General features: G+C 50.3%; 1 long non-coding RNA gene across 1 annotated transcript; it reads right to left on the bottom strand.

The window, feature by feature from the left end:
* Positions 1–596: 596 nt before the first annotated feature.
* Positions 597–14,552, bottom strand: LOC127037436 (uncharacterized). Its single transcript, XR_007770369.1, has 2 exons — positions 14,256–14,552; positions 597–1,244 (listed from the first exon to the last, which is right to left on the bottom strand). It is a non-coding gene; the product is annotated as an uncharacterized LOC127037436 (long non-coding RNA).
* Positions 14,553–14,875: the final 323 nt, after the last annotated feature.

The following is a 14,875-nucleotide window of genomic DNA, read 5'->3' as shown; positions in this document are numbered from 1 at the left end:
GATTTCATGCAACCTGCAGCGCTGAGTTGATTTGCAACATCTTTCTCCGTTCCCCTGTGGCACCTAGCTCATGAAGGAGGGAGAGGAATGACTTAAGGTGGTGGGATGGGGTGAGGTCAGGAACAATGGCCTCACTCCTGCTAGCAAAGCCCTGGATGCTTTGCAGGCAGTGTTGGTATTTGAAGACACTCACTCACACTCTCTCTCTCTCTCTCTCTCTCTCTCTCTCATATATGATCTCTGTAGGCTTATTGGTGTCAGGGCATCTGTGCTTGGAGGAGTGAGCGCTGCCATGGAAACGGCTGCAGGGTAAGAAAAGCTGCTGATGGGAGTGAGGAAAGTACTACAAATATCAAAGGTTTGATCCTGCCAGGCGCTGACCACTGCACCCCGACCTCAGAGGTGAATGGAGTGAGAGATTAGAAAGAAACAGAGAGGGACCCACTGAAACATGGAGAAACCTAGAGACAGACACGCTGATAGATTAGCTACCTGGTGTGTACCAGGCCTAGATAGAGATCTGGAGACAGAAGACAGCCTTTGCAAAACCCACCCCCATGCACACTCGAGACACAGACCACTCAGCACCCTGCGAGTCCGTTACAATATATACTGTATGTTTTATTAGAATCCATCCAGCTCACTGAGTCTACAGCTGTACTCACAACCTGAAAAAGGGCGGCAGGGGACGGGGAGGGGAAAAATAGGCAAATACTGAAATATTTCTACAGAGCATTTGTTCCAGTCAGCTCCCTCTGCCGGGCAGGGGACGGACGCTGTAGACAAACTTGAGGAAGACTGGACTTTTTCCCTGATGCGCTGTCTTGGTCTGGTGTGTCGCTGCTGTTGGGTGTGTCCGAGTAGTAGAATGCCAGGCTCGAGGGGGCTACTTGTGGGGAGGAGAGTGTGGCCTTTCTTAGTACCTCATGTCACCGGTGAGTCTCCGAACGCAGTCCCTCCAGTGCATGTGTCTCGGCCTGACCAGTGCAGGCCAGCACAAGGCTTTGTGTGTGGGAGGGGAGGGTTTGTTGTCGGTACATTGTCTGTGCTGTGGCATTGGGCACACAAATGCAAATAAACCATAACAGCAGGAAATCTTAATGGCAGTTGTTCAAACACGCTACAGAATATCATTTTGTAACAGCATGTTCCTTGCTTTGCATCTCTGCGGGAGCCAGTTAGCACAAATGTCTGGGAACGAGGTCGTTGACCGGAGCAAAGCATCACTTTCCTCTACCGGGAACCTGTAAAGACAATTTGAACCATAACCCCACCCTCGCTGCTTAATCTGGCCAGCCAGGGTACTCCAGCCCCGGACAGCGGAGCAGGGAGGCCAGGTGTGTTGGAGAGAAGGCCAGTAGCGCCCGATGCGAGTGTGACGCAGGTTGGATGTGCACAGTGATGAAAAGGGCTGTTTGTTCAGGTCCTGCAGGCTGAGTTTGTGAGGGGCGTTGCGTTCCATCGCAGTGGTTGAGCTGCCCCCGTGACGTGACCTGGGATAGCCATCCTTTCTCAGCAGGAGGAAATGCAGCTTGTGCTGGGCTGTGGAACAACTGCCTATGGGAAGCAGTAGAAGCCCCATCACCTGGGAGAGTCCCCAAACTCGGCCAATAGCCAGGGAAGAATAACCCTGCACTGGCTGGTCGATTTGTTCCAGCCCTGCCTATTAAGGATGGGTCAGCCATTGAGAGTGGGGCTTAACTGGGGAGCATCTCCCTCCCATAAACAAACATGGGTGTGACACGTGGAGATGTAACAGGCTGCTCCCCCTATTTAAAGCCCTGGGGCACTGGGGCCAGCCTGTCCTGTGTGATTACAAAACACAGCTGGGAAGGCATCAGGCGTTCCCTATCCAGGGCTGGGAGAGCGCAGCTGAAGAGGGGCTGCAGGCAGGAGTGTGGGGTCTGTCACTTGCCCTGGTGGTGAGGAGCAATGTGATCAGCCTCGGTCCCGGCAGCCTGCTTTGCTTGGGAGCACTGTCTTTTGTGAGGTTTTGTTTGACTTGCCAAAGCGGTGCCCTGGGCTATGAGTCCTCATGAGCTGGGCAGACAGGCCAGCAGCCTACTGGCCCTGGGGGCTCACTGGAGTTTGAAGCCAGGCCGTTCTAGGCGTTGTCAGTGGGATGCATCGGGGCTAGGAAAAGAGGTGCTTGATTTGCAGGAGAACTGAGGCTTTTCTCGCCACTCACAGAGATGTAGGTCGAGTGCTCAAATTATTGGGGGGCCAGCTCCCCTTACTGCTTCTAGGTGCTACCTCACTCCTGGCTTATGGCCCCATTACTTCTCACTTCTCTTTAAAGTGAGCAAGCCACTTGCTATTCAGGACCTACCTTGGTTTTCCCCCTAAAATTCAAGCACTGACAATAACCAATTGGGTCCCATCCTCCACCTCTGGCCCGCAACAACAGGTCCACTACCCAGTCGCTTAATGTGCCCTTGCTCTGTAAAGAAGCCGCTTCAGCCTGTGCTCCTAAGTTAATCCAAGTCTTAACCTCACTGGGCGATAACTTAGCAAGGGGGGGATAGTATCTGGTATCGTACAAGAGAGTGGCTCCTTAAAACACGGTCAGCCTGTGGAACTCTTTGCCAGAGGATGTTGTGAAGGCTAAAACTATAACAGGGTTCAAAAAAGAACTAGATAAATTCATGGAGCCTCCATTCCCAGCTTCTGGCAAATAGGTGACGGGTGGATCACTTGATGACCTGTTCTGTTCATTCCCTCTGGGGCACCTGGCATTGGCCACTGTTGGAAGACAGTTACTGGGCTAGATGGACCTTTGGTCTGACCCAGTGTGGATGTTCTTATTTCTCTTTAAAATCAGGAAGTACCCCCAAGTCTTTGGAAGGTTGTTCTGTTCCTAATGTCAGTGGCTGGTTTGCAACGTTTGCTGAAACCAGATTGATGATCTAGGGATGCAGCCTGTTGTTATCCGTCCCTCGGCACTGTTCATTGCCAATTTCTCAGAGGATGCTATGTTCAGCCCAGTTGGGGAGCACACTGCTGCTCCCCCCTGGTGCTCCGTGGCCAAGCTGGCAGATGCTAGATATGTTTGCAACTAGTTTCAGTTCAAACAGCCACTCTGGTAACAATGAACATGTAAAGGAAGGACCAGACATACCCCATAATCCCCTTACACTTGGGTGTCTGCAATGCCAGGGTGGATTCTTCCCTGATGTAAATGGAAGCAGCTCCTTTGACTGCAGTGGGGCCTGCGCATTACACCATACCACGATCTGGCCCTCTGAACATCCCTGACCAAGAACCAAGCAGGAGTCAGCGTTATCTCCTCTTGGACAGCCTGGTACATACAAAGCTAGAAGATGCGCAATTGGCAGTACAGATCAAGCAGGTGCCAGAGAACAAAGGAGTTTGACAGCCTGCGTTTACAGAGCGAGGGGTTGTTCTTTAGCAGTGGATACAGTATAAGAAGCCTCCTTGGCGAATTTGATTTCCTGGTCCGTATCGCGTCTTTCCTGCTGCAGCTGCCAGAGGGCTCGGGGCTGAGGGCCAGGAGATAAATGTGGCTCTATCATGCGTTAGGATTTTTGAGACCACACCGCTGGGCTGTTCATTAACCTTTTCTTCTCCTAAACCTATAATAGAGATGGGCTTGAATTGGAACCCTGGATCTGAGCAGCCTGAGCACTGGAGCTGTTTGAAATATGAACCAGAGCCCTGCTTTACAGAGGCCCCAGCCAGCCTGCAGAATCTGGCCCAGGCTTTGTTTAATGGGTTGGGTCCGTCTCTAATGTTAAATCTCTGTTGTATGCATGGGTCTCACACACACACACACACACACACACACACACACTCTCTCTCTCTCTCCCTTTCTCCCTTGCACAGAACAAGGATTCAGGAAGTAACGTTAAAGGCTAGGGAATTTAGGCACGCAACTCCCCTTAGAATTAATTCATGTGAGATCCTGGCTCATTTAAAGTCATCCTCTGAATGACAAAACTCCTGCAGAAATTCAGTGGGCCCAGGATTTCACCCCAGGTGTTTAAATTCCCTAGTCAGCTTTGTGGCGCTCAACCTGGAGGTTCCATGTGTTCAGAACGTCCTACTTTCTGTCCGCGTTCCAATAACGGGACCAGAGTCTCAGTGCTGTTGCCCGCCCCAGCTTGGCCAGTTTCTGTTGCCCAGGGAAAGGCTGCCATAGCAACACGAGTCCATGCTTTGAAGCACATAGTCCCTCCGTGAGAGGGAAGTGGAATGTTCCCCTAGCGAGTAACGCAGCTACACTCCAGGACTGGACCCGAGTCAGCCCCCTCGTGGCACATCGCCTGCCCTGCGGAGCTGCCCAGTCACCATGCCCATTGGACTGGGCTATTGTGACCCATCTCCTCTGGTGGGCTGAGGGAATCGCACAGAAATAAACGAGAACACTTCGCACGGCTGCTGGACCCTTTCCCTGAGCGCCACATCGCTCCTTAAAGGCACGTGTCTGCCACCCTGGGGCCCACTCTGGGAGGTGCTGAACGCCCTCAACTGCCACTGACTTTGATGGACGTTAAGGGTGCTTAGCATCTTGGAAGATCAGGCCCTAGGGGTGCAAAGTGCCATCAACATCAGACTGCTGCATAATGCCCTGGGACGGCAGCTGTTACGGCCTCTCCTAATGCAGTGACTAGGCGTGGGAGTCACAAAAGGAGTTAGGTGCCTAAGTCCCATTGAAATCAATTGGTGCCTAAATATCTTTGGGAATCCCACCCAAGGAGCGGTGGCCCTTCGCTCCTTGTGCACTGCACACTGCCTCTGATGCCATCGGTGCCCACGCCAGGATGTATGACGGGCCAGGCGTGCCGATCTGACAGCATCCCGGTGCCTAGGCGATAGCGCAGGTGCGCCAGCAGCCCAGGTCTCACTCTGAACACCAGGCGTTTCAGCCTAATGCAGGGGATGAGCCAAGCTATCAGGAAACACTATCGTCTCTCCTCCTTACCTTTCAAAGCCATTTGTAATGGTCTTTCTTTCTAAGCGACTGGCCCAGCCCCTCTCCAGAGGAGGAAAAGACCAGCATGGAATAATAACAAACTCCTCGCGGGAGGCGGCGGCTTTTGTAAGCATTAGCGCCAGGCTCCCATCAGAGGGGGGTGTTTACTTAGCCAGACTTGGCCTAAAAGAGGAATCAGAGCAGGGCTTGGTTCCCCCCGGAGATGGGGCTGAGGCTGCCCATCAGACGCCAGCTCTGATGAGAGGCGTTGCACTCAGCGGCTGTACCTAGAGCTGAATTGTAGGGGCTGGTGGAATCATTCTGGCCCAGATCCTCAAAGGTATTTAGGTGCCTAAATCCCATGGGGGATGAGGTGCCTACGTACCATGAGATTCAGGGCCTCTGCCCTGGATTGGCCCAATTCCTAGACCTGGGAAACAGTTCCCAAAACCACATCAGCCACTCGCTTCCTAGTCAGCGGCATAGACACAGACTTCTGGTTTTGCCGGTGGGTGCTTTTGAAGAGGGGGGCGTGTGTGTGTGTGTTTGGGTGGGGCACTCTGCCAGTTTTGGGAGGAGGCTAGTTTCAGCATATTTATACATTTAGTTCATATTCTAGTTATTGAATGTGTCTACCATCATTGGTATCTTTACTATTTTAATAATGATTCAATTGCTATGAACTACATAATTACATACTATACTGTAATTCAAGAGAAAGCTCATTGCAATCACCTACAAGCTGTCTTCACTAGCGTCCCAGTTTAAAGACATTACGTCTCACTGTAGCTTTCTGGCTGAAACGGTCCGCAATCTTACTTGCATCGAGTTCCCTGGTATGGTCTTGATGCATGTTAAAGACAGCTACATTATTCAGTTGCATCTGTCCCATTGACTCTAGATAATTTGTAAGTCTTCCGAAGCAGGAGAATGAGCATTCCAGAGTTCAGGATGCTCCAGGCACAGTGAGCAGGATTCTTATCAAATTGCAGTACTCTGCAAATGAAATGCGTCCAGAGTACTGCAAATGACTCCAAGATCTTTCTTGATTTAGGCCCCATCGTTTTGCATGTATTGTTGGGATTCTATCTTGCCCTGTGCATTACTTTGCATTTAACACTGAATTTCATCTGCCATTTTGTTGCCCAGTCACCCATTTCGTGAGATCCCTTTGTAACTCTTCGCAGTCTGTTTTGGACTTAACTATCTTGAGTAATTTTGTATCATCTGCAAACACTGACACCTCAGGGTTTACCCATCTTTGCAGATCACTGTTGAACAGCACTGATCCCAGACCAGTACAAGCCCCTCGGGGGACACCTCTATTTATTTATTTCTCTCGATTCTGAAAACAGGCCATTTATTCCTACCCTTTGTTTCCTATCTTTTAACTGGAGTGCCTGGGAATGCTTTCAGGATCATCTAACGATCCTTAATTTAATGACAAGCCTTTTGTTACCTTAAACACCCTGCCCCCAGGACAGAAGTTGTTAGCAGCACAGAACTCATCACATTCTACACTCAAGCTCTGACTAGTGGGTGCTGAGCACCCGCTTCTCCCTCCCCCATGGGTGCTGGAGCACCCATGGAGTCAGCGCCTATGATTGGAGGTCACCACGCTAGAGAGCAGCCGGTGTTAAGGCTTGGTGGACAGAGTATTTAGCTTTTTTCTCAGCTCTGGAAGATCAGCAAAACCAGGCTTGGCACCTCTATCTAGCGAGAGAGAGAGAGGGTGTGTGGGTGTGTGTGTGTGTGTGTATACACACCCGCTTCACTGTTTTGGCAAGTCAGTGCGCGGAAGAAGCAAGCATACACCAGGGAGTAGCTTATACTCGGAGGTCCTTGAATCTCTACTGTCGCCTTTGTAACTGGATAGAGTGACTGCAGGGTCCCTACCGTGTCTGCCCACTAAGCATGGGGAACATGTGTATATGTAACACGCTGGCTTAGTATGTGTGATCATGTCTCTGGCCAGTGAGAACAAGAGCCTATTAGATGCTAGCAGCGACTCCTTTCAGCCCACGTGCTTTTGGGGCTGGGGGTCCAAGGTTTGATCCCCGCTGATGACTGCAGTCGACAGCCTGGACATAGCCGACTGTGTCTGTGACACTTGCATTGTATGGAGGGGCCCCTAAGCCCTGGGGGGCAGGCATATTCTGTGCACATGTGCTAGGAGGCAGCAGGTAGTGACGGAGAGGGGCCCCAGGGAGATACCTTTTGCAGGGCTGGTCTGGTGTAGTGATGTACACAGACCACCAGAGCGCCCCCTTGTGGTGGGGTGTGACGTTGCGGGGGTTTGGGCTCCAGTGCTCCCCTGCAGGCTGTCTTTGCACGCCTCTGGCTGAGAAGCAGCTAGTGTTGCCCAATGTGCAGCTGTAGGCTGAAGTCCCAAAGAATGGGCCTGTTCTCAGGGTCCTGTGAGCTGAGCTGGGGCAAGGGCAGGTATCTAGCACTGTCCTGCCCAAGCTCAGTCTTTCTGAGGCTTCTCGCTCCACCAGCCTCTGGCGTTTTGGCCTTTCTCGGGTGCCAGGGAGCCAAACTCTCTCAGCCTGTTCGTAGGGCCCAGAGTCTGCCACGTCAACTCCTGAGCCTTGGTATGTCCCACCCTGGCTGGCTAACAAATACCAATCCAATTCCTGCCCAGGTGGGCCTGTGGTGGGGAAGGGTCCCCCAATCACAGCTGGGAAAGGGGGGGAGGAATGAATGGAGTTAAAGATGGGGAACATGTGAGGTTCTGAGATGAGCTCAAAGGATCAGCCAAGAAAAAATCCAACCACCCCCCCAGCACCTCAGCATTACAAGGGATCTCCACGGCATATGCAGGCAATGACCCTTTGCTTGTGCTGCCCTCTCCTGTCCTCCTTGTGCTGCTAACAAAGGACAGCTGCAGACAGACAGGCCTGGCTTTGGGGTGGATCTTACAGGCCTGGGCTGCAAAACGCCCAGGCCTCTAGCCACTGAGATAACGGGGCAACTGGAATGAAGCAAAGGAGCAACCCGCATCCATCAACTCCACATGTGGCTGCATCCACAGTTCCAGTGGGTTCAGGCCCAGCAGTAATGGCCTTTCTTTCTAAGCGACTGGGCCAGCCCCTCTCCAGAGGAGGAAAAGACTAGCATGGAATAATAACCAACTCCTCTCAGGAGGCGGCTGAATTCTGCCCCTCGTTACTCCGCTGTCGATCAGGAGCGGCTCCAGTGAATTGGGCCAAGGTTCAGTTTCTCAGCCAGCACATTTCAAAATGCTTAAGCAGGTGGCTCGCTTTATGGATAAGCCCACAACGTGAGCTGGGTGCCACTCCCACTCCTTCCACTCGTGTCCCCACTCCCCTCCAGCCAAGGAACTAGAACAATAATTTATTAACTGTGGGCCACACACATACATGTTTGGCCAAGATTTCTGCTCTCCAGAATGCACCGTGGCTGTGGGTTGAGACCTCCAACTCATCCCACAGCAAGCATCAAACTGCAGAGACCACTGAACTGTTAACCCCAGCGGGATTCAAAGAGACGGCTGGCTCCTCCAACCCCCCGGCTCAGACCCTCCTGCAAACAAATGCTGAAAAAGAACAATAAAGCCCAGCCGTGGACTAATCTGCAGCAGCTGCTCCCTCTGCCAGAGGAGGCTCCAATACATCATCCCTCCAGCCAGGCAGAAAGCATGTGGCTCACAGAGATTAAGTGAAAACAATAACAGAGCATTGTCGTGCCGGTGGAAAGAGGAGATTTTGGAAGCTGCCTCGGTGCCCCTGCCTGCCGCTTGCTGAATGACAGAATGATTATTAAAGATGATAGAGATAAAGCTTTGCATAAATGTGTCCACAGGCTGCGCCAATCCCAGCTGCACTTCCACTCAACAAAATACTATCGACAGCACGTGGAGCGCCCTCCACAGGGCACCCTGGCCCTCTTAACATTCAAGCTGTCATCCAGGCAGTGCATTGTTCTGCTGCTACTCTGTCCTTCCCTGGTCTGAACCGGTGCAATTACATTCAGGAGCAGCAGCCTCCTTACTGACAGGAGACCTCTGAGCCATTGGTGTGCAAAGGTAAAGAGGTCGTGAGGGCCAGGTGAGGGGGTAAATGTTTGGGCCAAGGTTCATATCTGGAGCGGGCATTGGAGGGGAAGGAGTGGGATTTGATGGCTCTGAAATCTCTTGTGAAATTTTGGCCCCACGTGGTGGAAATCTCACAAGGTCAGTTGATCTCACAGGGTTTTCAGTCTTATCCAAAGCAGGCCCCTTCCCCATTCAGATCCAACCTGGAACCAGACCCACATGTTGTATGAAGGGACAACTCAGTGCAGCCAGAAGAAGACAATTTACGAGACTGCAGGGCAGGCACTTGCTGCTTTGATTAAGTGTGGAGAGGAAACTACCACTGAAGGCAGGGGTGGGGCATGGCTCCATCCCATAATACTCCTTACCCCGACTTTTCCAGTATGGTGAGGACACATTTAGGTGTAGTGATAAGCCAAGGCCTAGGTGTCAGCTGAGAATGGACAAATTCACTGCTGGAAGTCAGGCCCATTCACTTGTGTACTAATATAGATCAAAGGGATTATTAAATAGATAAGAATGTATTTGAGGTTTTAAACTTCATAACAATGAATGGGATGCTGCAAGCATTGTTTTCACTTATCTGTATCCTGTTAGAATGTAATGGCAAACATTGACATTGTAACACCCCTGTAACTAAATAGGCCATCAAACAAGGAAGAAGCCTTGTGTCATGCCAATGCAGACCTTCTACCACAACAGTGTTAATTCTTGTGCATTTGAAGGCAAATGATCATTGTGCGTGATGGTCAGAGATCATCAATAACGCTACATGCATGCCCGCTCTGTATCCTCAAAGAAAGAGCCCATGTGGGTAGTAACCCTGTCAGCTTGGTTTTTGTGAGAAGAAGCTATAAGTAGGGACACACGAGAAAATCTTTCATCTCTGGGCTGCTGGGATTCTAACAGGGCCGAGTAACTGAGGCCTTGGCTACACTCACACTTTACAGCGCTGCAACTGAGGTGTGAAAAAACACCCCCCTGAGCGCTGCAAGATACAGCGCTGTAAAGCGTCAGTGTAATCAGGGCAGCAGTGCTGGGAGCCGCGCTCCCAGCGCTGCATGCTACACCCGTAAGGGATGTGGTTTACATGCAGCGCTGGGAGAGCTCTCTCCCAGCGCTGCCGCTCTGACTACATTCACACTTCAAAGCGCTGCCGCGGCAGCGCTCTGAAATTCCAAATGTAGCCATACCCTGTGTGAGAAGACTGAGATCCTCATAGTTCTGGGTAGCCCTGAGCCACTTTTGGGAAACTGGCAGATTACTACAATTCTGCTACCATTTGGAATTGCAGACCATGACTCGCCTATAGATAGATTTTATCTGCTTTAATCTCTCAATAACTCTTACTTCCTTTTCTTAACCAATTTTAAAAGGTTTATTAGCTACCGGTGTTGTCTTTGGCATGAGATCTGGGATGCAAATCAGCCTGGTGAGAGGGACTGGGTGGAACCTGGTGTTTTTGTCATTTTTGGGTGGAAATGACCCTTTATCAGATAGTCTAGCTTGCCTGGGTGGCAAGTTAGCCTGGAGTCTCTAAAGCGACTGTCTGTGACTCCATTAGAAGACTTACATAGTACTTTGGGAGTTTACATTTATTACTGAGTTGGTGAAATCTAATTCTAAAACATGCCACCAGCTGGGGGTTTGTGCTGCTTTTTGACATTTTGCCCTGAGGTTGGTACTATGGTGTGTTTATTATGCCGTCTAGTCTTGTGTATCAATCATGCTGTTAAGTACAGAGCAATGGGGCTTTACGAGCCTATGCAAAGTCTGTATGTGTATGCTCTGTGCTACACCTAGCCCCTGACCCTGCAGAGTTAACCTGTGAACCCAGGGTGGTAACGTGGCTAGAACTCTGGGAAGGGTGGGCGTAAGCTTCTGGGGAGGCCAGTCCTGGTCCCCAGGCTGGGCTGTTGAACCATAGAGCTCTCAGTCCTCTGGGGAGATTGCTAGACAGAGGAGCTGTATCTTGAGATTGTGCCTAGAAACCCCATGTGAGGGGCAATTCCTGGACTCTGTTCAGAGTCTAGAGCAGGGGTCAGCAACCTTTCAGAAGTGCTGTGCCGAGTCTTCATTTATTCACTCTAATTTAAGGTTTTGCGTGCCAGTAATATACTTTAACGTTTTTAGAAGTTGTATGTAAAGCAAATAAGGTTTTTAAAATGTTTAAGAAGCTTCATTTAAAATTAAACTAAAATCCAGAGCCCCCCGGCCAGGACCCGGGCACTGTGAGTGCCACTGAAAATCAGCTTGCGAGCCATAGGTTGCCTATCCCTGGTCGAGAGGCTTAAAGTACGTGGCAGATCCTGGGCTAGGGTAAATTCTCATGATGCTGCTGACGCCACTGGAGCCCAGTCACTTTTCAGCAGCTGAGGGTCTGCCCCTGATGTTTCCCGAATGGTGACATCTGGCAGGGCAGTGATTAGTAGGGGAAGGAGTATGTAGCTATAACCCACCTGGGCTATCAATGGGCTTTGAACCTGGGACCTCTACTGCTAAAAGCTTGGGCCTGTACTGTTTGAGAAAAAAGGAATGAGTCTATCTGCTGAAACCTATAGAGCACTGTTATCCGCTGACGTGGACCTGAAGGTGGACAAAGACACTGGTGCACCAGTTTTACAACCAGCATGGGCTCTCATCAGAGTAGGAACTCAGGCCTTCCAGTGCTTAAAGCACACATCTAGGAAACAGCTGTAGTACACGCTTCGCTTCTCCTCCTGGGAGGACTGGAGCAGGACAACGTCCTATGCTCCCTTTGGGCATATGAGGCCAGGCACCTCTAGGGTGACACCACCTATCTGATTAATTCCCTGTACAAACTCAAGGAGAAGGAACAGCTTACAAGTGAGGTGTAAAGAGAACCATGGAAAGCTCTGGAGAGCAAGGAGGAGGACCCATAAGGGATGGGGGAGGAAGTGATCAAAGAGACACTAACAGAAAATGGAGGGGGGGGGGGAGAAAATCAGGAACTGGAACTTAAAGGAATAAATGCCACTGCAGGAGCAAGAAGGTCGCTCCAGGGACCAGATGAATTCATCAGAGCACAAATGCAAGAAGGATAAGAAAAGCAGAAGTGCTGTGTTTGTAGAACTGATGAATGAAATTGTTTTTAGTTGTTCACTTTATTAATGTAACTTCTGTTCACCATTTTTTACACTTGACTATATCTATATTGTAACTTCTGTTCACTGTTTGCCATATTGTAATTCAAACCCCATTTTAAAACGCTCACTCCATTTTGTAAAAGATTCCTCCAACCTTCATTTTTGCAAAGCTTGCTGTACTCTTATTAGTTTAGTTTAGATGTGTGACTGAGGTACGTATGGATGATGGAATCAACCTCCAGCCCCAGCCTGTCCTGATGAAATAGAGTTCAAACATGAACGGCTGAAGATGCAGACAAGAGCCCTAACAAAGTAAGAAGAGTCCACTCTAAAAAGAAAAGGTACAATAGAAGGAAGATCAAAGCCAGGTCCGAGGCTGAAAGTCACGCCTGCAATTGACGGGTGATCACCAAACCCAGAGGCTGCGTGACACAGCAAGACCTATAGACTCTAGATTCAAACTAAAGCCTGAAAAGGATGGGTGAGATGGGAGATTTTGGAGGGTAACATTCTGCTGCCAACATGGAAGAGCATCGGTGCATGGCCAACAGAGACCCAGCTGGTCCTTGTGCCCGGCTGTCCTGGCCAGTTAGTTGCCACAAGCTACGAACCCAAGCTGCAAAATCAAGCCACAAACTCAAGCTATTTCAGGACTGGTAACTATGCACCAGCTGCAGAACATCTGGGGTGTGTGTGTATAGGTAGTAGGTATAATGTGTGTGTATAAGAATCAAGATATTAGTTATTGGTCATAAATCAAATCATAATAAATGTGGCATCTTGGTCTTGCCCCCTGAAAAGATCCTGTGTAGTTTTCTCTGTACAACATGTATGCCTAGTGGGAGAAATTCATCTCTAGGTCCTGCACCAGGCCTTAGTGAATTTCACCCAGAGTGAGAGGAACTTTTGCCCTACAAGGTTCCTTCCACTGATATACATTAGGAAAGCAAAGATCTATAAGTCAAATGCTTAGAAGTGATCAGGGGACATGGCATGGACAAGACATTTGAACTTATTTCTCCAAGGAAGTTTGGAAGACGAGATCCTGGAGGGATTCTAGTTGGGGAAGAATGGGCAAGGTAAAGTTAACAGGAGGTGGTAGCACATAGGACTAACTGGGCAATGGTTTTCCCATCACACAAGAATTCTGAGATTTTTGAAAAATGTTCCTGTCCTGGAGCAGGATGAAAAGTCAAAGTCTTGAAAATTTTCTGAACCAAACATTTTCCTGTTTGGGTTAATCCAAATGTTTCCTTTGGATTTTCAACCTGCTTTTCTTTCTTCTCACCTTTCCTTAGGCTGAAGTCATTTTGCCTCAAAATACTGAAACTTTCCTGTTCAAAAAAGTTGGATTTTTTTCTGCAAAAGAATTTTGCAATGAAAGATTTAAACTAACCCTGGTTCATGAACGGTTTTAAAAAATCGGCATTTTTTGGAAAACAATTCCCTGACCAGCTCTAGTGGCCCCCCAGTGGGAGCCTGGGGTGGAAGCATGAAGGGGAATCTCCAAGCAAGGCTCTGCCTTTGGAATTCAGGGTGGGATACTGACATTCCTCCCCGTAACTCTGAGGGTGTAGATACGGTTTGGTAGGACCTAGAGCCCCCAACTCCCACACCCTGAACGGCATTCCCTGCCTGCAGGCGTTTACAGTCTACATATGCAAGACTCACAAAGGGACAAACTGAGACAAAGAGCGAGGGTCTGTGACTTACCAAAGGCTACACAGCAGGGTAGTGGCAGGAACAGAACTCGCATCTCTTTACACCTAGTCCAGTTCTTGCTGCGCTAAACCCTGCTGTCTCCCTTGGTCCAAAATGGGTCAGGCTCCTCGCTCATATACATCAGTTTGTGACACGGTGCTAGGTGGATATAATGGATGTCACTAGGTTGTAATTAACCCTTGCACGGCAAAGTCCTGAAACAGTTCGGTTCTGGATGGGTAACTTATCCCCTGCCTTGCCCACCCCCCCATGGCACTCAGGGTGAACCCTTTCCCTTACACTGGGGAGCAGGCAGTCACCCCCTGAAGTCGATGGGTGAATAAGGGCTCCCCAGGGCCAGTGTGGGGTTCACAGCCTGGGCCTGAGAAGAGGCCTGTGCCCAGTACATACTCGACTCTCGGCAACCCCTTACGTTGGGTAAGGACTGGCTACTCACCAGGGCAGGAGGAAGGGAGCCAGGCACTGGAGCAGCAGCTGCGTTCTCTGATGCACACAGCCCCCCAAGCTGGAGCATGAAATGAATTCCATGGAAAGGGCAGCACCAGTTCTGGAAGACGAGCGCCCCCCTTAGCCTGCCACGCTGAGGGTGATCAGATGCTACCACTGCCAGTCGTGTGGCTTGAGGTCATGTAACTATGACTCCTGTGAGCGCCGCTGAGCTGAGCTGAGCCTGGAGTGAGGCTATGCAGAGACTCCTCTGCCATGCTGGAGCGTGCTGCTGTTCTTCAGGGGCGACTTGAAAACAGATGCGCCATCCATAACTCTTCAACGGGGCCTGTCTTGCATCCGGGTGCTCTCCTGGCGCCTGCGTTCCCAGAGATTTGCTGAGGGATCAGCACCCTGCAGCTGGCTGCTTTGCTAGCAAACAGCAGAGGTGAACTTTGTTCAGTGGAGGCTTGTTGGGCATTGTGTAGCTCCGGGAAGTGGGGGATGCCCCCTGGCACCTTCCACGGGCCAATACAGTCCCAAGCAGCCAGGGATTCTACGCGGAAGCAGCAGCTCCTCTGCTGTGCCAATGTACTGTAAGAGCTGGTAGGTTTCTCTGGATTGCATCAA

This window comes from Gopherus flavomarginatus, chromosome 19 (genome assembly GCF_025201925.1).
Source record: "Gopherus flavomarginatus isolate rGopFla2 chromosome 19, rGopFla2.mat.asm, whole genome shotgun sequence".
NCBI classification, from domain to species: Eukaryota; Metazoa; Chordata; order Testudines; family Testudinidae; genus Gopherus; species Gopherus flavomarginatus.
This window is presented reverse-complemented; position numbering and strand designations above follow the sequence as displayed.